The following is a 23,872-nucleotide window of genomic DNA, read 5'->3' as shown; positions in this document are numbered from 1 at the left end:
GGCAGCCAACATGAAGAAAGATGGATAAAGAAAATCTCTCTGCCTTTTAAACTATTTTTAATTAATATGATACACAGAAAGTTGCATAAATCAAATATACCACTAATAAATTACCATAAGGCATTGTAACTATCACCCAATTAAGAGATAATAATCTTGCCATACGTCACAGAAGCCCTCTACTTGTCACCTCAAATCCCAACCCTCTCCTCCCTCTCTGAGTGATTATACCTGACTTTTATTATAAACTTACTTTTCCTCACAGATTTAACTCTTAAATGAATACAGCTAAACTCATTATAATTTACTTTTACAACTATATTAGTTGATTTTAATCAATGTAATTGCCTCTGTCTTTCTCTTACTTTTTAATTTTTTTGCCTGCAGTTTATTTGTTGAGGAACATCGATGTCTCGTCGGGTTTCTCACAGTCAAAGTTTTGCGGGTTGCATTTCCCTTGTACGGTTTAACATGTTCCCCCATCCTCTGAGTTTCATGTGAATTGTTAAGTGAATCCAGAGGCTGAGTCTGATTCGGGAATAATGGTTTTCCAGGACTGGCCAGGTGCTGTTATTTTCCTTAGGAAGCATACAATGCCGGTTGATGCTTGGTACACACAGTTAATTAATGTATTAGGAGTTGCACAACGGCAGTATTACAATTCCATTGTTCTACCTTCATTTAACTTCCAGAATACTTCTATTAAGGGAAATTGTGTCTCATCCACTATTTGGTTACCCAGAGGTAAAGTCTGAATAGGAAAGGCAAGACAAACACTAAATAATTTTATTTACTAGTTAAAAAAAATAAAATTGGTTGCCTAGCATAGTACAGAGGTGACCAATTCAGTATTATTTTGAAAAGTTAATGGGTAATGAGTTAAAGCATATTTGACTTGTTTTGATCCAGGTATTAGCTTTTGATGTTTACATTTTCCACCCTTTGGCCAGTGGAAGCTCTTATAGTTGATTCCCAAATCCTTCAGACCTTCACCCAATGTTCCATGATAGTTTCCTATCTCTCTGGTGCCACAAAATGACTCAGGTTGTCTTGTATATTCCTTGCTCTATTCCTAAAATCAGTCATTTCCCCAAGAAACCCTGATTTCCTTTAGTGGAAGTGGAAATTGTAGATCAGTACCAGGCTACTATGGATTGATGTCTACTGGATCAGTTATAATTTCTAGGTCTTTATAGTGGAACCTCATGAGAACAAAATTTTATGTCCATTTCAAATTCACTACTGCAGGGGTTTCCTTAATTTCTTCAATCCTGAAACTGGATTTTTTAAAAATCCAAACAGAGCATCTGTTTTTTTTAAAGAACATTGTGAAGAAGAATATTGGACTACCACGTAATTACTGATAAGTTTTATTTCATATTACAGGTAAAATTTTCCAGATAATAACACTTTCATAAACACCAATATTTGATGACTGACATATGTTCTTCCCATTCTCACTTCATTTTTTCACAGCTGTACTCATCTACATTGTCAGAGCAGATAGCTGTTACAAACTATACACCCTTCCATATACATGTCTCTGTAATCTTAGTTCTGTGTGTAAAATTGTATATCTGAGGCTTACCATCAGTCTCTATATCAGTGCATTTCCAGTTATTTTGAATGTGTGATATCCAGTATGAAAACATTTAGGTAATAAAGACAAGTTCAATTCATGGACAAAGTATTTACTAAGTTCTCGCATAGTGATGAAGTTTTGTCTTTAGCCTTTAGAACTGAAAATCAGTTTGACTGTTTTAAATCATTCATTTAAAAATTTGTCCTTGATTATCTTAAGTATATTGTTCCATATTCTTCTGAAAAAAAGCTTCGTTTACAAAGTGACTAATGGAAACCGATTTTATATCCCTTATAAATGACTTGGTTTTTCTGTCTGTATGATGAAAAGATTTAGGATTTATTCTTATATTCTTCAATATTAAATCATTTTGCTAGAATTGATTTCATTACTGATTATGAAGATTTAGCAGAGTGAGCCCTTTCAAACCATGTGTGTATGTAGCATATAAGCTATGTATTTATGTATTGTACGTATGTATGTATCTATCTATCAGGAAGCTATCCTTGAGTTGTAGTCTGTAGTGTTCCTTCTCTTCATTTGCTGTGATTTTTTAAAGATAATCCAATTACACATATTGAAACTTCTTTACCTTTTATCTTTTGTCATCCTTGAATCTTCTTTTTAAAACTTATCAACTTTTCATCTTGTTATTACTTGATAATTTTTTATAGCATTTGTTTTGTTTTGCTCGTATGGTTCCTTCGAGTTTGATCTTCAGTTCTGAAATGATACTTTTCCTGCATTTCTCATTGCTTCCTAAAATGCAATAAAACATTTTTGGTGTTTCTTTTTTTTAATATTTTCATAACATTTTGAATCTCATTTTGAAATATTAGATTATTATTTTCAGCTGTATCTTTCTGGAATGATTTCATCTTATATAGGAATGCTATTGTTATAATAGTCTCTTCTTTCTTACCAGACCTTTGGAGATTGAACTTAAATTTTTTTTGTTTTTTCTTTGTTGTTTTTAAGCTAAGTTTTTTGAATGAGGCATGTTAGAGGATAGGTTGGTTCTTTTTAAATTGAAAGTCTCCAGAGTTCCTTCTCCTGCATTTTTGTAAAGATCAACGACACGGTAGTAACTTCTGGTTTCAGTTTCAGCCTGTAAAGTCCTTAGATGCCGTCACTCCCGACACTCCTGAATTGCTTTGTCCAGTAAAAGCTGGACAAACTAAATATCAGTGACTTTTCTTAGACCCATAAAAGAACTGAAGTCTCAGGGTAAACTGCCTCCCTGAAACCTGAAGTGACAGGTGCTTCCAGGTATCTTCTCACCTAGCTCAGGAGGCAGCAGAGCCCTAAAATGGGGGAAACATTTAAATACTAATTTTGATGAATGATAAAGGCTAAGTGGGAGCCAGCGTGAGAGTGAACTCCTGCAAGCTCCAGTCTTAGGGGCACGATACATTTTCATGGACCTTCCCTCTACGAAATGCATCAGGTTCTCATGGTGAAAAATTGAGAAAGGCACCCTTCTGGCTCTGGCATGGGGAGAGCAAGAAAACCACTTGGAAAGGAAATGCTAGAAATAAAAAACAGAGTGACAGAAAAGAAAGATGCCTTTGATGAGCTCTTCAGTAGACTCAACACAGCTGTGCAAAAAAAAAAAAAATATATATATATATATATATATATCAGTGAGCTTCAAGATAGGTCTATAGCAACTTCCCATACTTAAATGCAAAAAGAAAAAATGGAGGAAAAAAGAATAGAGTATGAACAAATTTTGAGACAATTTCAAAATATATAACATGTATAGTTGAAATATGAGACAAAAACTCAGATCCTAAACCTTAAGAACATAAAATAGGATTAAAAAATAGGCATATCTTATTCAAAACACATACAACCAAAAAGAAAGAGAAAATCTTGAATTTGTTGGTGAGAAGCACCTTACACAGAGTGAAGAAGAATAAAAATTACAGTGAACTTCTAGATAGAAATCATGCAAGCAAGACCAGAAGGAAATGAAGTGTTTAAAGGGTTGAAAAAACAAACTACCAACCAACAATTTTATATCCAGTGCAATTATCCTTCAAAAATAAGGGATATACAAAAATACGCTGGCTTACTCTTAGACATTTCATGTAGCTGCTCCTTTCCCCACTCTTATCTTACCCTTCCTTCCTTTATGTCTCTTGCTCTCATCCTGTTCAATGTGGATTCTATTAGCAGAAGTTGCTCTCATTGTGGAGATTCTCCTGGAATGGCACTTTGGTTGACTTTGAGAATTCATTGGCTAATTGGTGTCATGCTTAACTGACCTTAAGTATGATTTCCTTGCTGTTTCAGCTGCTATCCTCGCTTTTTTTTTTTTTTTTTGCTGAACTTTTGATTCAATGCCTGTTTGTTTTTTGAGTTCTCAGGCCCGACAGATTCAATACTGTGTATCTGAGTCTTCTTGCACAATTTCTTTACCATAGACTCTTGTAACTGTTATCATGAAAGTCAGTATCATGAAAGATAATGGTGGTTCATTATCATGACCTCATATTGGGGGATTTGAGGAAAAATCTTGCTTCATAATCTTCTGTGGATGTTTGATATGGGCTTTTGTCTTTGTTATTCAGTTTTCCTTTCCTGTTTTTATTGTTGTATTTGTGCAGATTTAAAAAGCTATATCACCAATATTATCTTTCCAGGACCCCCTTTATGTTTTTTTTCCCTTTAAAGACACTTCTTCAAAGTGGCATAGAACACACATGCTTTCATCCCTTTCATCCAACTTAGTCATATTGCCAAATCTAGCTTTAACAGAATCTGTAAAATTTAATATTTATTCTGGGCTGCTATATACCCAATTTAAAACCATGTGTCCATTTCCTAAGGTAGCTTAAAACCATGAGATATTCTCCTAAGTTATTTCTGGAAGTTGAGGAAGGAAGCTAGCAGGACACAGAAACTTGTAAACTTTTGCTCTGAAAAAATGATAAACAGAATACACAATCCCTCATTCTGTAGCTCAGTAAGGACTCAGGGAAAAGGCGAATTCATCCGATTGTCAATATCAAATCAGTTGTCTCAAATCTTTGCTCATTCTATTATTACTCACTAAATTATTACTGATAGATTTTTTCCACTTATTTTGTTCTGTTTTCCCACAGAATTTTTCTCAACTTCTTATTTAAATCATCTTGATAAAGATAAAATTTCCTGAAATATGTCTTCTTATATTTATAAAATATCACCTTTTCTATAGGAGAAGACATAATCCCATCATTATATATAATATGTATATGAATATACATTTAGGAACTTGAATCTTCCATTATCTATATTTAGTGTCTTTCTACATCTTTCTGTTCAGATAAGATATTTATTAACTAAAATAGGAGATTAAAATGTGATATAGGCTCTCAGTTTCTCTAGTTCCCTCTCAGTTCTTCAAGGACCTTAAAGTTATGCATGATATTCCTTCTAGATTATTTATTCCCATCATTTCGTAATTGGCTAATTTGTGACTCGTCTCGTTTTCTACACTATTTGGGGTAGTTCTTATCATATGAATGAAATACGTTTGAAAGTTTTCAACGGATTTAATAAATTTGGGGATGCTCTTCACTCTGACTATAGCATGCTTCATGATGGAGCACGCCACCAGATGAGGCGTTTTGTAATCTCATTACGCTTCTAGTGTAGCTAAGGCATGCTGAACTGTTATGAGTCAGCATGGTGCCGTGGAAAGAATCCTGAACAAGAAGAGTTGATTACTGAGTCACAGTCCAAGATATACTAATACCTTGCATTAGAGAAAGTGTATGTGAAGGCCTTCTACCCCCCACTGCTAGATACGATGTATCTACGGTCTTTAATCTTCCAGATGATGTAGTTATGTGTCTGTGCCTTAGGATCTTTGATCTAGTCTTTGGCTTCCAAACTTTCAATCGAAAGACCGTTCCACTGTTGGAGAGAACACATCTTCTCTCTGGATGTTTGTCCTTCCACGCTGTAGAAGCTCAGTTAGTGCAATATTTCTAGCATTTCATGGCCCCTTCACTTCCTCTACCAGAAGCAGTAGACTTCTCTAGTAGGTAAATTGGAGGGGAAAAAAATGGCTTGGTATATCCTCTGTTTCCTTTCTTCATAAAACCGCCCTGTCTCAGAGGGCCCCCTACTGTGGGGTAGCCAACGCTAGGCCAGAATTGCTGGAGGGCCAAACCCTCCTCTTTTGGAAGCAAGGAAGAAGAGGAGACAGCATGGAATACCCATTGCTTTCCTGTAAGCAGTGAATTTTGCAGCAGCATGCTCTGATCCTTGGAATAAGGCAGGTAAGCCGCCGCTTTCTGAGCCTAACATAAAAGGCCCCAATATCTAGTAAATCAGCCTGTCAGCCATAAGAAAGAAATAAATAGAGTAAAACTTGGGAAAGCAAACATAAGCAAGGTGAAAAGGCTTCTTGCATGGTCAGGATGGGAAACTAAATGTTTGTGGCCCTTTGTGACATACTAGGTTATACAAATTTAATATTACTTAGTTTTTAACTTTCGAGGCTTTGTGCCTCAGGAATCCTGAGGTTGTATAGTCCAGACTAAGGAGGCATAAGAAAGACAAATTTCAAATATAGGGGAAAAAAAGACTTTCCGTATCCAAGAATTTAGACATTATAGGGTTGAACATCGTTTGCTACTATTATTAGTTTCTTGTCTAGGTCTTCCAGAGGTTTTTTTTTAAATAGATAAGTCATGTATTTAAGTACAACATATATGTATTACAGAGCACAAGTGTGTGAGATGCAAAGTTCTAACTTGACATTTTTGGTGGCAAACAATATATGAGGTATTACTAGGCTGCCCTAATTATGTTGTTTTGAGTAGCTGTCAGAGAACACTAGGGGAATAATGGAGGGAATAACCTTGAATTCTTCCGTTTTTCAATGTAGCTCAAGAGTTACCACTGGCCCACTCCCTGTAACACACGTGAGGTTTCTATTGGATATGTAAGGCAGAAACATTATAGCAGATCTCATACTGAATTTAGTGCTCAGTGCAAAAAAAAAAAACAGATTTTCGAAGGTGAAATGAAGATTAAAAGGTTTGTATATACCAAGATAAACTTTTTCTAGGATTTTCCTCCTATTTCATTTTATATTTACTGGCTTTAATGCTAGAAAACTGGCATTAAGTGGCTGGGAGCCTAGTGAATGTAAACAAAATATTTTCCATCTACCCTGATTTACCTTTGACTTTTTGCAACAGTCTTTGCTGACATTAACTGCTGAGTTCATAAAATATTACTGGATACAAATTCTAAGGATCGACATTTGGCTTATTTTCTAAAGTTCATGGTTGAGAGTTTTCAGTACTTTGATATTGTATATACCCTAATAGTTATTTGGAGTCTTTAAAATAAAAGCCCATTTGAAACTGAACGTTGAGTTAGTGAGAAGTGAGCTGCCTGAAAAGAACAGCCAAATCTATGAAGTCCTAGGTGCAGTCATCCCACTTCTAACTGGGGACACAGAACTTCTCCAGCAGAAACTAAGCAAAATAGGAGATGGGAGCAAAAGGGACCAAGGTCTTATTAACTCACAAAGGAAAATCTTTTACAGTAAGTCTCCTACATAAGAACCTTCATGTTGCGAACTTTCAAAGATGCGAACTTGCATTCTTATGTCCAATCACATAAGTTAGTTCATGTGTCTGGTGTACATTGTCACATGCATGCATCATCTGCAAGTAGTTGTGCTTTTGTATACTTCACTGTACAGGACTGTGTAGAGTACAGTAGTACAGTATCTTTATTTCAAGCCCAGGATGTCTGGAAGCAAGCATAAAGGCAGCCGTGATGCAAATAGCTGGTACTACTGTACTTTTCAAGGTACTGTACTGTTAAGATTAAAAATGTTGTGTTTATTTTTTGTGTTTGTTTTTTATGTATTATTTGTGTGAAAAGTATTATAAACCTTTTACAGTACAGTACCATATAGCTGATTCTGTTAATGGGGTACCTAGGTTAACTTTGTTGGACTTATGAACAAATTGGACATACGACTGCGCTCTTGGAATGGAACATGTTCATATGTAGGGGACTTACTGTATCTCAGGATTTACTTTCTTTGGTATTTTACTTGCAGAAGAGTTTGCTTCTCAGGCTTTGATTTTGCTCTAGGATTTGGGGCATCTTGTAGCCGCTGTTGTATTCCTACAGTGTCATTGTGCACTTTTATTAGAGTGTCTTTATGATATCATTTGATATTGTCAAACCTCTGGTGGACATACTGTATCGTGAGCATAACATGATATGAGTTGAGAAATACAACAGGAAATGAAGTTAGAGGCTGGGAAATGAAGTGATCTTCAGGTTAATAGGATTCGTATTTTGTTCAGATGCATTTCGGAGATTTTTAAGGCAAAATGTAACTGATAATCTCAGTGACATATAAAAAGAGAAGTTACTGGTTTTGGCAGTGTGGATTTAGGAAGGTGAGGCCAGGAGTGACCACCTCTGCTTCCAGAGAGTCACAACAGGTACAGGGTATTTAATCCCAACAGGTACATAGAGAAAACAACTAGGAAATCTTGGAAATATGTTTTTTCTCAATCCCTGATGCTTTCTTTTGTGTGACACGCAATAATGTGCAACTCCTGTCTTTTCTTTACTCTTTTACTAATTTGAGGGAGTGGAGTAGGTTACTTGATTGATAAATTTGTGAAGAGTAACCAGAGGATGACTTGTATCTCTTCCAAGTGAACTGACCATGAGGCTACAGAGATCTCTGCTCTTCCAAGGACCTTCCACACAGCCATACTTGCCCTAGACCATAAAATATGTAAACGGGTGGATAAGAAAGCCCATTTCTGACTTTAGTGAAAAGAATCTCTGCGAATTCCAAGTCTCATCTCAAAGCTATGAATGCTAACTGAGCCCAAGTTATGAGTTGTGTGTGTATGTTTCTCCAGAAACTCCTGAAAATCTCCAAGATCAGAAAATTAGAAAATCATAATTAAGGAAAGAAAAATCAGCAGGGTAATTATAAGAGTAACATTTGGAAAAGCAAGAGGAGTTGGGCCATTACCCTGTTGCCTGTGTAAACAGAACTGTGGATTGCAGGTTTCTTCTCAGTTTGAGTCCTAACAATTATAATTTAAATGAAGTTACTGAACTTCTTCCAGTGGTGGGGGGAAGCTACAGTGGTACTTAAATGGAAAATTATAGCACTTAACGGCTTATGTGCAGAAAGAAGAAGATAATGGCCTCAATTTTCACCCTAATTTCTTGAGAGCAAATGAAATGCAGTGCATAAAGATATGAGAAAAAAATGAAAGAAAACATAACAGAAAAACAAGGAAAGTCAAAAGCTGGCTGTTAGAGAAGATAAATAAAATTGGTGAACTGCAAGCCAGACTGATCAAGAAAAAGGTCAGGACACCCCAATGTTAGTAATGAGAGTTAATATCACCGCAGATTTTATAGATAGGAAAAGGAAAATAAAATATTATGAATACATTTAGGTAAATAAGTTCAGTAGCTTGGAAGAAATGAAAATGTTCCTCAAAAGATACGTGTAACCAAATCTCACTAACAAATAATAGTTAATACTTTAAAAACCCTCCACAAAAATCCTTTAGACCAAAATGGCTTTACTGATGAATTATACAAAAACATTTGGATGAAATATTATCAAACTCTTCAGGAAAATTTAAGTAGAATGAATGCTTCCAACTCATCTATGAGGCCAGCATTACCTTGATATCAAAAAACAGACAAAAATATTACAAGGAAAGAAAACTATGGGCCAATATCCCTCATGAGCACAAGTAAAAACATTCTTTATAGCTTCTTAAAAGATTTAGAATACTTATGTAAATGTAATTCAACCATTTGTAAAAAGGATACTATATCATGACCAAATGGGGTTTATGCTAGCAATGCAAGAATGATTTACATCTAAAAAACAATAAATATTTTTCAGCATTTTAACAGACTGAAGAAGTAAAATTGTGGATTATCTCAGATGATGGAAAAATCATTTAACAAAATACAACAACTATTTCTGATCGAAACTCTTTTCAAACTAGAAATAGAATGGAACTTTTTCAACCTGACAAAGGCCCCTTCAAAAACCCAGAGCTGACACTTTAAAAATACTATATATGTTTCTCCCTAAGAACAGGAATAAGGCAAGAACATTTGCTCTCATACTCCTATTCAATCTTATAATATGATTCTAGTCAGTGCAATAGGCAGGAAAAAGGAATAGACGATAGCTACATTAGTCACAGGTGTATCTGAATATGCCTTTACTTTGCATTAATTCTTGAATATGTGCTTGATAAAATTTTACACTGACAAACTTTTTCCTTCAGCACCTCAGAGAAGTAGTTCTGCCGATTTCTGGCTCCCAAAGTTTTTGATGAGAATTGAGCAAATATTTGGAATTATCGTTTCCCTGTCGTGTTCTATTTCTGCTTTTTAAAAATTTCCCTTTATTTTTGGTTTTTATCAATTTGAGTATGGTGAAACTAAGCATGGATTTCTTCATATCTACTATTCTTGGAGTTTGCTAACCTTTAGAAATGTGTATACTTATTTTTTTCACGAAATTTGGAAACATTCAGGTGGTCTTCTTTCAAATTTTCTTCCCTGTTCTCTCTCTAGAACGCCAAGTGCATAAGCATGCATGTTCACCGTTTTGATATTGTTCAACAATTCCCTCAGTCATCATTTATTTTTCTCTTTTCTTTAAATAAGGTAATTTCTATTGGTCTTTCTTCAAATTCATTAAGTTTGTTCTCTTGTTATCTCCTTTCAATTATTATATACTTCCAATGATATTTTTTAAATTTCAGAAATTGTGCTTTTTATCTCTAGAATTTCCATTGGATTCTTTTTCATAGTTTTCATAGTTACTGTTTCTCTCCTGAGACTTCCTACTCAGGAAGTAGAAGTCCTACTGAGAAGTTATTGTCCTTTACCTCATCAAGCACACTTCTAGTAGTGGTTTTAAAATTCTTGCCTGCTAACTGCTAATTTTAGCATCTTGGGCTGTTGATTTTATTTCCTGTTGAGAATGGGTCACATTCTTTGGTTCTTGAAATGTTGATTAATATGGGATTTTTATCCTCCCTTAGGCTAAAAGGCATAAACAAGTTTGTGTATTTTGTTCGGAATAGTTATTATCTGCATGAAGCTTGCTTTGGTAGAGATTACTCCAGCGAGCTAGAAGAAAAATAGTCACATATTGGCGTTAACTCACTCTACAAAAATATTTTATTTTAGTTAACTACACAATGCATTTTCTATTTCATGCATATTTAACTTTTGTTATTCTTTATTCTTTCTTGCATTTCCGTGCTCCCTTCTGGGATCATTTTTCTTCTGAATATTATAATATTTTCTTTAGCATAAATTTTGCTGGTAACAGCTTCTCTACATTTTTGTTTTTCTGAACATTTCTTTTTTTTTTCTCCACCTTAATACTTGTTGGTTGTTTCAGCTGGCTATAGATTCTTGTTAGAAGGTAAGTTTTTGAGCACACTGAAAATAATAGTTTGTGATCTTCTGATTTACATTGTTTTAATGTACTATCCATCATTATTGACTCTGTAAAAATACTTTTTTCTCTTAAAAATATTATCTTGTGTGTATATATATATATATATTTAGATATATTTAGATATATTTTTAAATTATAATATGCCTAGGTGTTTTGTTTTTTTTTTTTCTTTTTCTTTTTCCTGCTGGGTATTTGCAGAATATCTTAAATCTCTGCTTTGTTATCTTTTGCATTATCATTTCAATTGCTTGAATCCGGCTGTCTCTCCCGTGTTACTCTTGATTTCCTTTACACATACATTTGACTTTTATATTATGACACTTGTGTCCCTTGGGTTATTTTCTGTATTTTATATTTTTCTGTATTTCTGGACTTCTCAATATATATTTTTCTCATCTGTCTTCAAGCTCACTAATCTTGTTTTTGACTAGGCTAGGCCCTATCTATCTCTACCCACTCAATAACTTCTGAACATTTTAGAGTTCTGAATTTTTAGTTCTAGAATTCCTGTGTGTTATGCTTTTTATATATTCTATTTAGTTGCCAATATTATCGGACTTATTTTACATATCCACAAATATTTAAGGTCTATATTAAACACTTTGCTTTTCTGAATACAGTTCAGTTTGTGTCTGTTTTAGTTATTTTTTGTCTCTTGTTTTGTGGTTACATTTCATATGCCTGAGTTTTTTAAGTTGCAACCCTAATGTTGTATGTGAAAACAATACAGACATCATTTGAGACCTAGTATAGTGTTATTTATCATTTAAAGGATTTCTCTTTGCTATAGGTAAGAAACTAGAGTTACTGACAATTCCGGATTATGTTAATCCAATCAGGCTGCAGTCTTTGCAAGGGCCAATTTATTTCCAGTTCACTTTTGTTCCTATCTTACAACCTTTCTGGGTCGCAAACCAAAGGTGGTAGACCGGGGTGATTTACATGTGCTTTTTGTAGGTGGGCCCTAACTTCAACTTGCCTTCCTAGTCCTATGATGAACTTCTTGGTAGTTCTGCACAGCTTTTCAATTCTCTGGGCACCTCACGAGGAGTGTTGATTTGGCTCGAGGATGTAAGTGACACCAAATGTGACCTTTAGCATTTTATGCTTCTTTATTTCTTCTAGTTTTTGCTTTGTACATTTCCAGTGCTTTTTTTTTTTTTAAGCTCTCTGAGGCCTCAACCATATTTTCTTAAACATATTAGTTTTCTTAGAACAGCTTTTCTAATTATTCTCTTTAGGACAGATTTTCTGAGTTACATTCCTATAGATACTAGAGACAAAACAATACAATATAATAAGTTGAGAAAAATAAAATCTAATTTACTTTCTGAAATATTATTCATTGATGCATTTCTTGCCACAGAATTCATGTTATAATGCTTCCAGAGATCTTCCCTTGGGAGGGTTTTCTATGGCATTTTTCTACTGATTGACTTGAATTCAGCAGTTGGCACATACCTTCTGTGGAGCGTTTAGGAAGGTGTTTAAACATACTGCGATATACAGTACTAAAACTATAGTATTGCAACACATAGTATTATAATATATTGTGTTAAAAACAAGACAACAGGCCCCAGGAGTCACTTCTCTAAGCCCCACCGGATGGAAGCTTGATTATGGTTTCAGCTTTCCCAGAAATAGAACCCGAAACTGGTCGATCAGGAATCACCTGGTCAGCAGTTAGCGAGGTCATCTGCCCGAGAGACCCCTCCCATCCCCTAAAGGAGGGTGACCTTGACACAACCAGTCCGCTGTTTGCTGGTATAACTTCCTTGCCTCTGCTCCCTTCTGCCAATAAAAGTCTTTGTTTTGTACAGCTCCTAGGAGCTCCTTTCTGCCTGCTAGATGGGATGCTGCCTGTATCACGAATAGGTGAATAAAGTCTATAAGATCTTTAAAATGTACTCAGCTGAATTTTGTTTTTTAACAGTAGTAAACATAAATTAGTCTAGGTTGCCAATACAGGCTTGGAATTAGGCAGGCTGAGTTTATCACCTACTAGCGTTTTGACCTGGAACAATTTACCAAATATCTCTGTGCCTTAGATTTTTCAGCTGTTGAATGAAGAAAACAGTATATTCTTAGAAACTTTACGTGAGTTAAATATGAAAGCAGTAAGAACACTGAGTATTAATATGGCCCAAATACCCCATCACCAGTTTCAGAGTATTTTATTTATTCTTTTACTATACCTATTATATCCTTTCCTGGGATTTTCTTGAACAACAATAGTCTTTATTATTGTCTGTCAGTCAAGCATTTGACACATAAACATTTAAAATAATTATACTAACAGTCTCATTTATCAGATATGAAGAAATTAACCATCAGGTTTGGGAATATAAAGTTATATACATAGTGGGGTTTTTTCTCCTCTTCAATAAATAAAATAAAAAATAGGGTAAAGTGTGTGCAAAGATAAAATCCAAAGAAAGGCAAAAATCAGCTTTGGCTAAATATAATAAATATTCTAGAGGACAAATAACACCCCAGACCCCAAATGTCACCAATAAAGAGTAGAAATAATAATAAGAGAGAAAGAAGTACTAGAGTCAAGTTAGCTAATAAAGTTGACCTTTTTACAGGTCTGTGAAATAATCATCCATCTGTTTACTGTGTCTAGATGTTCTAAGTGCTTTCATATAATGGCTCATAATTTTCCCAACTCCCCAACTCCCTTTTTTTTTATTTTGGAGGGAAGAGATCATTATGCTTCCTCCACAAAGAAATTTTCCTCTTCAACAACCGATCTCCACCAATACCGCCCCAAATGTATATTCAATAGCATAAAAATGCTTGCTTTTTAGCACGATGCTGTTTGGTGTTATGGATGGCTGCTATACGCAACCTAAACTTCCTCAGTGTTTGGCTATGAAAGAAGTTCAGGGAGGACCCAGCATTGCCCAATCACTAAGTTTTGTCCTTCTACCCCCCAATTATCTGCTACAAACACACATTACTATCCATCCTCATTGCCACGATTTCTCCATGGTTACAAGCATCTCGCAAGGAAGAAAGTGACAGAATTGTGTGTGCTCTCCTTGCCCTCAGTCTTGCTTTTTCTAATGTATTCTTCACAAAGCAGCCAGAGTGAAATATTTAATAAGGATTAGTAACTTCACTCTCTTGCTTAAAATAAAGCAATGCCTTTTTCTAGGCATCAGAACGAGTGCAAACTCCTATCATAATGTACAAGAATACCTTCTAAGAGACTTTCATTTCAAAGATGTACCCGGTGTTTCTAATAGCTGCAACTCAGGCCACTCTCTGCTGTGCCCAGTACATTCCTCACATACCTGGCTCTTTCCCGGAAACTTTATCTGTCAGGCTCTTATTTGGATGCACCGTATACTAGTCACCGTGCCTGGAAGACCCTTCACCAGCCTTCCTAGCCTTCCCCCTAGGTCTATCTTCTGAACATCTCCAGGTCTCACTTTAAATATCACATTACCTGTAAAGCATTTCCTCACCCTGTACCTTTCCTTAGGAAATAAACTGACTTCTGCATCTGTATTTACCTGTTCCTGCTGTAACATAACATGTCTTTCTGATTTGCTTTTATACAACAAGTGTCCTAGTATTTGGCACACAGACAATAATTAAAATAAGATTTATTGCTGAAATGATTTTTCCCATTAGACCCAGAAATCAATCATGAACTCCATATATCTGACCTGCAACTGAGAAACAGGAGTTCTCATGACTTACCCTTCAAGTGTTCGTTCTCTGGATCACCCCAGAGCACGTTGGCATTATAATTATAAAATAGTTTCATAGAATTTCTCACGACATCCCAGAGTAAGGAGACAATACAAGTAATTTATTTTCTGAGCAGCTTCTCCTATATCTCTCTCCCTTTTTTGTAATTGATTAACAAGGTCAGGGATCAGGGCAAGCTGGGAATTTTAGACCTGATTTTGAGGAGAAAAATGAGCTTTCAGAAATACCCGCCCTTCACCTCAGACTGTGCAGTTTCAACATAACGCATTTAGGGCATTGTAAGGAGCAGCCTATTGTTTCTGGAGATAAAGGGCTAGAGAAAAATGATGCGTACCTTTTCCCAAGGAGCTTACATACCAGACAGGGAAACTGACATTAAACCAATAATGTGTACAAACTGAGATGTGTATTCTGAAAATATGAAACGTGGTTTTACAGGCGCTTAGAACAAAGGGCTATGATCTAAACTACTATTTGAAAGAAAAGCTTGAGTTGAAATTAGAAGATGATAAAAATTTAACTGGAGAACAGGTGGAGAATTCCAGATGGAAAAACAGGATATGCAAAGACCTTGAATTAGCAAGAATCACTGCACAGCCCTGGAGCTGAAGAACACTCGGGAGGGGAAATGCAGAGCCAAGATGCTTATCAGCTTTGGGGAAGATTTTATTTTATCTTTGTCCTAAGAGCCGGTGGAACCATTGATACATTTTAAAGACAGAGATGAGATGACATAATCAGATTTTATTTGTGACTTGATATCTAAAAAAATCCCTATGGTTTAGCTTATCACTTCTCTTCATTCTAGTTCAAGAAGATGAATTAAATTACCGGAAGAACAAATAGAATGATCATATCCGCTGAGATTCCTCAGTGCTTACTAGGTTGGCTGGAAAGAGGCATTAAAGAATTGAAATGAAATCCCCTTTCGTAGCTTCACATACTGTCCCCTTGACAGTCAGTTTTGGTTTTGTTTCTTAGGTTCGTTTTTTGAAGCTATGAATCCTTTGAGCATAGAACAGAAACTTTACTGCCAGGCATACACACTAGTATGATATTTGAAGACGTAAAATCCTAATTTAATTTAATAGGAAGAAAGAAGTTTCAAGCCATCTTTAATTAAAAAAAAAAAAAAAGGGCTTCAGAGGTCAGTGTTTTGTGTCAGAATTCAAAACAACTATAATAACCAGAAACTAGATAGCAGTATAAACACTATTCCTTGGGGAAAGTATATATGATTGAAATAAAAGTGCTTGGATATAAACATGATATTTAAACAGGGTTAGAACAACAATATTATCAGCTATATACAAAGTGATTAAATCTAAAGCAAAATCGTTCAGCATTTGCATTCCATTTTCTATAGTTTATAGTATTGTCACGATACTGTCGCTTAAAATTTTAAATCACACTATATCATACCTGGATGTTTAAAAAGCAAATAAGGAAAAACACGTTTAACATTCTTTATCTCAAATAAATGATTCTTATCTAAGAAGAAATGTAATTTTATGAATTTTCTGAGTATTAAAAAAGGGGCTCAAGTATAGTCTAGGGTTTGTAAAGTTTAAGAATTATTTTCTACATGCTATACTTTGAATATTTAATTTATAATTATTTGTGGTATTTCATCATTAATGTATTTCAGAGAAGTTATAAAATAAAAGTAAAATCTAAATGTAACGGCATTGATATACTTCATGTTGCTGCTAAGGTAGAAAAATCCACTGTCACCATACTTATTAAGTAGAAAGAACATAGGCATAGAATTAGAACCAACATTGAGATCAAGCTTCCTTCAAAGTTTTACAGTGGGTGTTACATTTATATATATAAATGAGTAAAATATGCCCTACTCATAGGAAAAGTGTAAGCATTCAGTGTTATAGCAGAGAAGAGGTAGTCCTCTCACCTGGGTAATTGGAAGAGGTTTTACGAAAGACCATTGACAAAGAAGTGGCTAGAGTTTAGGAAAACCACATGGCAAAGGGTGGCGATCCAGGGCTAGTAACCACAAAAGAAAGAAAGAGTAGGTTGAAAGGCCTATCTAACAGAGACTTGGTCTTGAGTGGAGGACACAGACCACATGAGGAATTTTGCATGAAGGGACTCGTATTACATATACTGACCTTACTCTCCCATTTTTTCCTTCCCTCTGGATCTTCTACCAGTGAGTACCTCTGGCCAAACTTACCTGGAAGCTAGAGGATAAAGGATGCATGTATACAACCTTTATAGCTCAGCCTCCTGGGACATAGGAAGGTAGAGTACAGAGAAGAATAGAAGCAAATGGAAGAAATACAGCTCAGTAAGTACCAATCGATTTTTTTTTAAGTATACTTTTCTGGTTGAATGAGATGTTTCACAAATTATACACTTGATAAATTTTCACAAAGTGAAATGCAACCAATTCAGGAAGCAAGATAAATAAATGGTATTGGCAATGAGAATACAGGAAATGTGTCGACCAAAAACATTGCAAATTATTTTTCTTGAGCTGTGAGCAGCCATTGAGCCTCTCAAAACTGGAAGTCATTGGGGCTTCCCTGGTGGTGCAGTGGTTGAGAGTCCGCCTGCCGATGCAGGGGACACGGGTTTGTGCCCCGGTCCAGGAAGATCCCACATGCCGCGGAGCGGCTGGGCCGGTGAGCCATGGCCGCTGAGCCTGCGCGTCCGGAGCCTGTGCGCCGCAGCGGGAGAGGCCACAACAGTGAGAGGCCCGCGTACCGCAAAAAAACAAAAACAGAAACAAAAAAACTGGAAGTAATTTCCCTTGCTGATGACACGGAGCCCTTCTCTCCCTCAGCCTCCTGAATCCCTTTCAACACTTGTGCCTTTAATTCAGCTGCTTTAGGGAGAACATTTTGGAACAGAGCTGAGGTTTGTCTGTGTCCAAGGGGAGCTGATGACATATGCACCTGTCCAAATAGGTAGGCACTTGGGGAGAGGAGAACTCAAACTTTTATGACTCCACTGGGTACAGGGACTCAAGTCACTACTGTATCCAGTGTCGGGTAGGGGGTGGGGACGGTGCTGCTTCATCTGGATTTGAGGGATGGGGTTTCCTCAGGGTTCTCAAAGAAATAAGGTGACCTTGTAGGGGGAGCCCTTTGGGCCAGTTTTGTGCTCTGCTGTTGTTGCCTCCACCCCTGAATATATACTGGAAATTAATGTGTCATATGCTTGTACTTCTCCATCCCAAAGTGCCAAATTGGTTAGATGCAACCTTTGAGAAGTGCTATTGGGACATATAGTTCCTTACTGGCTCCTGTTTCCTCCTAGGTGGTCCAACAGAAACAATTTGGGAAAGATGGGGAATCACAGCCCTAATTAAAGACCTAAAGGCAGCAGGGTTAAGAAGAGATGTGATAACATCTCTGGGCAGTGGCTGAAGTACAAAGAACTTACTTTGATAGACACGGTTAAAGGACATGGTAAATTTTAAGTATAAAAGTTGTAAATACATATGAAGTCCCCCTTTTTGAGCTACTTAACAAATCATTTTTTTGTGCTTGGTGCAGGCAGTAGTCAATGTAGTTAAGATTATTTAAGGATGACTCTCCTAATGCCAGAGACAATATCTCCTGGCAGTAGCCCTGTGTGCCAATCAAAAGGAGCAGCTGGATCTACAGCCTTACAGAGGGTCATCCTGAACTGAATTCACTCCTTGGGCCTAGTGTCCCAGCTCTTCTAGATGCTGGGGGTGGGGCTGAACCATCACACAGGTGAGGGCCCTCGGTCGCTGTCTTGGACATTACCAATGCCCTATATTCTGTACCCCTGGCAACGAGGGACCGACACTAACTCACATGCATGTGGCATGGCCTCCAATAGATGTCTGCAGTTCTCCCCTGCCATTGGCCACCAGTGATGGGTCAAGATATAGGACACTTCCGATATCCAGCATTTTCACTGTGTGGGTGATGTCCGATCGATCAGCAACTCAGAACTTCAGTCTTAAGGTCTAGATGTGATGTTATCGTAATCTACCAGCAGGAGTGGCTGAGAAACCCTGACAAAATGCAGATCTGCTCACCAAATCAAGTTCGCCGGGACTGTGTGGGTGGATTCCCAATGCAAGGTCCCTCCAGCAGTCCGGGGAAGACTTAATCCCCACCACTAAGAAGGAGACCCAACACCTGTGGAAGTTTTGGGAAATCGGAGGCAGTAGGTGCCTCACCTGGCATTCTCCTTGATCTTTTATGCAGGCTCCCTGCAAATTCACATGCTCTCAGTGGGCCCAGACCAGCTGTGGTGTGTGTGCTCTACCTCTGTGGCCTCTGCAAGGGTGAGTATCCCTCTGGGCTACAGTCTCCGGAGCTTTCTCCTCATTGCAGGATTACTCCACTGAGAGTGTGCTTGTCCTGTGCTTCTCCACTGGTTACTGACACCTCCAGTCCTTAAGGCCCTTGCTTTGACGCCCCAGCTGTAAGCACTGCAGAGGGCCCTCAGGCAGAAAACTACAAACGCGTAAATGTCCTTCACTGCCATTTCTGTCTTTCACAAGTAGACTCTTCAGTTTCTCCCTTCTTTTGGTGACACTAGAGTGCTTTCAAATAGATTTTTTTTTTTTAGGCTTTATCCTTATTGTCCACAGGAGGTTTAGTCTGACGATCTATTCCACCATTACCAAAGTCTGGAACCTCTCATTTTTTAAATTTACATTTCCATGTGTTTAATGACATTTTGGATACCTGCAAGCTACTTGTTCAAGTTTTAGCTCATTTTTCTCTTGGGCTGTCTTCTTTGGTTATGTAGACCTAGTTCATTCCCTTTGACCTCTTAGCATCAGTGGTTTTTAGCTTGAAGTGTGGGCTCGCATTCATATATTTTTGAACTTTTAGCTACAGGCTAAACGTTAGGATATCATTTATTTTCCATTTTTAGCTGAACTTACTTTGTTGAACCTGTACATTTGGAATACACACCGTAGTTGCCAAGTCTGTCTGAAGCCTTGCCATTAGGAGAGCCATCCTTAAATAATCTTAACTACATTGACTACTGCCTACACCATGCACAAAAAAAATGATTTGTTAAGTAACTCAAAAAGGGGGACTTCATATATATTTATAACTTTTATACTTTAAATTTTTTTTTTTTTTTTTTTTTTTGCGGTACACGGGCCTCTCACCGTTGTGGCTTCTCCCGTTGCGGAGCACAGGCTCCGGACGCGCAGGCTCAGCAGCCATGGCTCACGCGCCCAGCCGCTCCGCGGCATGTGGGATCCTCCTGGACCGGGGCACGAACCCGTGTCGCCTGCATCGGCAGGCGGACTCTCAATCACTGTGCCACCAGGGAAGCCCTATAACTTTTATACTTTAAATTTACCATGTCCTTTAACCGTGTCTATCAAAGTAAGTTCTTTGTACTTCAGCCACTGCCCAACACTCCTTATCTCCTTCCCGAACTACCTCAACAGATTGGATTTATTCTTAATTTCTCCTGCAGTATATCTTTGATAAATAAAATATTTGAGACACATAAAATCTTTGATACATATCAAGTTATCAGTAAGAAGATTCAGTATTATGCAGATGTAGGCTCTCTTCAAATACATAAGTTTAATATAATCTCAAAAATAATTTCAATTGGATTTCAGTATTTATAAAGTAACTTTTAAAGGAGAAATAGTTAAAGCAGCTCTATGGCAAAAATAGTAGACGTTTTCCCAACCATATCGTAAAGTGTTTTGTGGAACAACAGTAAGTAAATGAAGTGGCTTATAGTACAAAATGAGAGTAAGATTAATCACATGGAATGTAAAGTGAGTTGATGTCATATAAGTGGCATTTCAAGTGAAAAAAATGCCAAAACATCATTAAAATTTCTGTTCATCAAAGAGAAACTACAAATTTCAATGAACTATTTTTATCTACTGCATGTAAAATAGTTCATTCCCTGTGTACTTTACAATGTGGGAAAACAGGCTGTCATACAATACTGACAGTTTTTAAAACTAGTATATTTCTAAAGAAAATCTTGATAACATGTATCAATAATACAACGCCAAAATAAAATTAGTCTCATTAAGACCAGTTCCACTTCTAAGAAATGATACAGGAAAATTATTAGCTAAAATGTAAAAAGACAAGCACAAAAAGTGACCATAGAAAAAACTTGCTTATTGTACCCAAAGTCTTCTTTTTAAAGGAACTTGGTTAATTAATATTTTTTTTTAGAAAAAGGAATCATAAACCACTCAAAATATTTATCTGGTTATATCTTTGATATTTAGGAATTTTTAATATTTTATAAGAGGAAAATGAAAATATATGAATGTCATGATTAAATTTTTTTAAAAATAAAATTTATACATGTATACATACATACATACATGTAAGATCCATTGTGATATACAAAAAATTCTAATGGTATTTTTCTGGAGGAATTATGGGTAATACTTTTTGTTACACAGTACATTACATCACATCTTTTTCGTACAATCTTTTAAATTTTGAGCATGAATTCATTTAATATTCTAAAAAATCTATTTGTAATATTTTAGAAACAACTTTGAAATAATTTTACCCAGGGAATTACGAGTTATTTACATGTCAGATAATATTTTCAGGAAGTTGTGAATGATCTCTTCCTAGGAATGGTAAAACGTACTTCATAAAAGTTGAAGGAGATTTCCACTATGGATTCATTCAATTCTTTTTTTACGCGGGCCTCTCACTGTTGTGGCCTCTCCCGTTGTGGAGCACAGGCTCCGGACGCGCAGGCTCAGCGGCCATGGCTCACGGGCCCAACCGCTCCGTGGCATGTGGGATCTTCCAGGACCGGGGGACGAACCCACGTCCCCTGCATCGGCAGGCGGACTCCCAACCACTGCGCCACCAGGGAAGCCCTGGACTCATTCAATTCTAAATTCTGAGTCTATAGTTAATTTAGGTTTGTTTATAAACAGTATACATTATGTATACATTTCTTGTATGGTGTCAGGGAAGAAAAATTTTCCTCTACCCTTCCCAGTTCTTCTGGCTGGTCTAATAAGTCAATTGACATGAGACATTAAAGGGAGAAAATCAAATTTAATTTCATATGAAAGGGGGCTCCATTAGAATATAAAGCACTCAGGAGAGTTAGGCAACTGACTCTATAGCTATTAGCTAATAGGGACTTCAAAGAGGGAGGAATACCCTCTTTGAAGGGGAGGGAAGAGGAAACTTTTGGTCAACAAGAGTTGCCCTGTCCTGTGGAGAAGTCTTTCTCAGGTAAAACAAAGTTATCTTAGGTGACAGCTCTCTTCCTGATGCATCCCCCCTATCTAAATTATTTTAAGTTGTTAAGGGGAGGTTAAAAAGAAAACTTTCCTGAGTGTTCTGTTTCTTAAAAATAATCAGCCTAACATAATTCTCATGCCAAAGAAATACATTTTAGGGTGGCAAAATTTGCTCCCCTACAATGCTTATAGAAAAAAAATCATATTCATATTTAGGACAGACAGTACTTGATTAGACAGTACATAAACTATTGTTAAAGTCATTTACCTTCCTCTGCCTCCATTCCATATAATTCATTTATATTAGACCCTTTACAGTAGGGAACAGGTCCTACAGTTGCATTGCATCTTTCCATGTTACCAATCATAATACATTCAGTTACTGATCAAGAGATAGAAGTTAGCCTCATGATGTCAGGGAATGTGTTCTCTTTACGTTTTTTGTTAGCTCTAGTATCTAGAATGTACCTGGAACAGAATGAGTATTCAATAACTATTTGTTAAAAATGAATAACATTTGATAATGAAGATGAGTTTGCCAGACTCAAAATAAAACAAGGTAAATAATAATATTTCATAGATCCCTACCCCACTATTTTATATGTCTTCCTTGCAAACAAAATTTATCAAGAACTTGGTGATTTTTAATCGTATTTGCCACAGAACTACCTGACACTGAGCATTTGAACAATGCTCTGATTTGTTCATATTTAGTATCAGCTTCCAAATTCTACATTAAAGCACAATGTTTTTTAAACTACTTAGGCTTTGGTAAAAGGCCAGATTTGACGGCACGGAGGATGTGATCAGTGGTTATCACACTCCTAGATTATAAAGCCAAGAAAAAAGAGATGAGGAAATGGGTGATATTGTGGTGAACCACAGCTTATTGACTGTAGCTGAGTCACATCATAAAACTGTCATTCAATCCAGGAAAGGGAAACTCCGGTATTGCTTCTAATTTTTCTCTGAGCCCTGTTCGTGGTAGGAAAACCTGTGAACAACGTTCTGTTAATAGCCAGTCCAATGCTCCTTTTTTATTTGCAGAAATATTTTCTTGAGAAATATTTGTATTGACCTTTCTTTAGGAAATACACACAAAAATGTAAACATTTTTATTTTAATAAAGATCAAAATCCATTAATATATTAATCAAAATTCAAATGCATATCAAAATCTGGGGATAAAAAATTCTTGTCATGCTTGTTCCTCTCTTCTTGTGTTACGGACTGAACTGTGTCACTCCAGCATTTATATGTTGAAATCCTAACCCCCAGTGTGACTATATTTAGAGATAGGGCCTTTAAGGAGATGCTGGACCTTAGCTAAATGAGGGCATAGTGTGGGACCCTAATCCAATAGGACTGCTGTCCTGATAGAATGAGGAGGAGACATCAGAGATCTCTCTCTTCACACAGAGAAGAGGCCACGTGAGGACATGGAGAGAAAGCGGCTGTCATCATGCCCAGAAGAGGGCTCTCACCAGAGAACAACCCTGCAGGCACCTTGATCTTGGACTTCCAGCCTCCAGAACCGTAAGAAAATACATTTCTGTTTTTTAAGTCACCCAGCCTGTAGTATGCTGTTATGGCAGCTCTAACAGTGATACGAGAGTCAATAATAGTCTCCTTTGCTCTTTTTATTATTCAACTAGAATTGAGGGTGGAATTCCCCTAATGTCAAGTTCCACTCAAGCATGTGCTCTCAGACTTTTCATTTTCTTCAAACGTCACTAACTGCTGTAGGTGTCAGCCACCCCCGAACTGCTGTTTCTGTAGTCTTGTTCATAGAGCGGAGTGTGTGGACTCAGGGCTCATTACATTTTCTGGGCGGGGCGTGC

At 36.7% G+C, this 23,872-nt stretch overlaps 1 long non-coding RNA gene across 1 annotated transcript in view; it reads left to right on the top strand.

The window, feature by feature from the left end:
• LOC125964781 (uncharacterized) overlaps positions 1-23,597 on the top strand; it is a 179,250-nt gene extending 155,653 nt beyond the window's left edge. The window contains exons 7-8 of the long non-coding RNA XR_007478057.1: positions 16,979-17,115; positions 23,451-23,597. This is a non-coding gene — a long non-coding RNA (uncharacterized LOC125964781). The remainder of the gene's footprint in view (positions 1-16,978; positions 17,116-23,450) is intronic.
• Positions 23,598-23,872: the final 275 nt, after the last annotated feature.

The sequence above is a fragment of the Orcinus orca genome, chromosome 6, assembly GCF_937001465.1.
Source record: "Orcinus orca chromosome 6, mOrcOrc1.1, whole genome shotgun sequence".
NCBI lineage: Eukaryota > Metazoa > Chordata > Mammalia > Artiodactyla > Delphinidae > Orcinus > Orcinus orca.
This window is presented reverse-complemented; position numbering and strand designations above follow the sequence as displayed.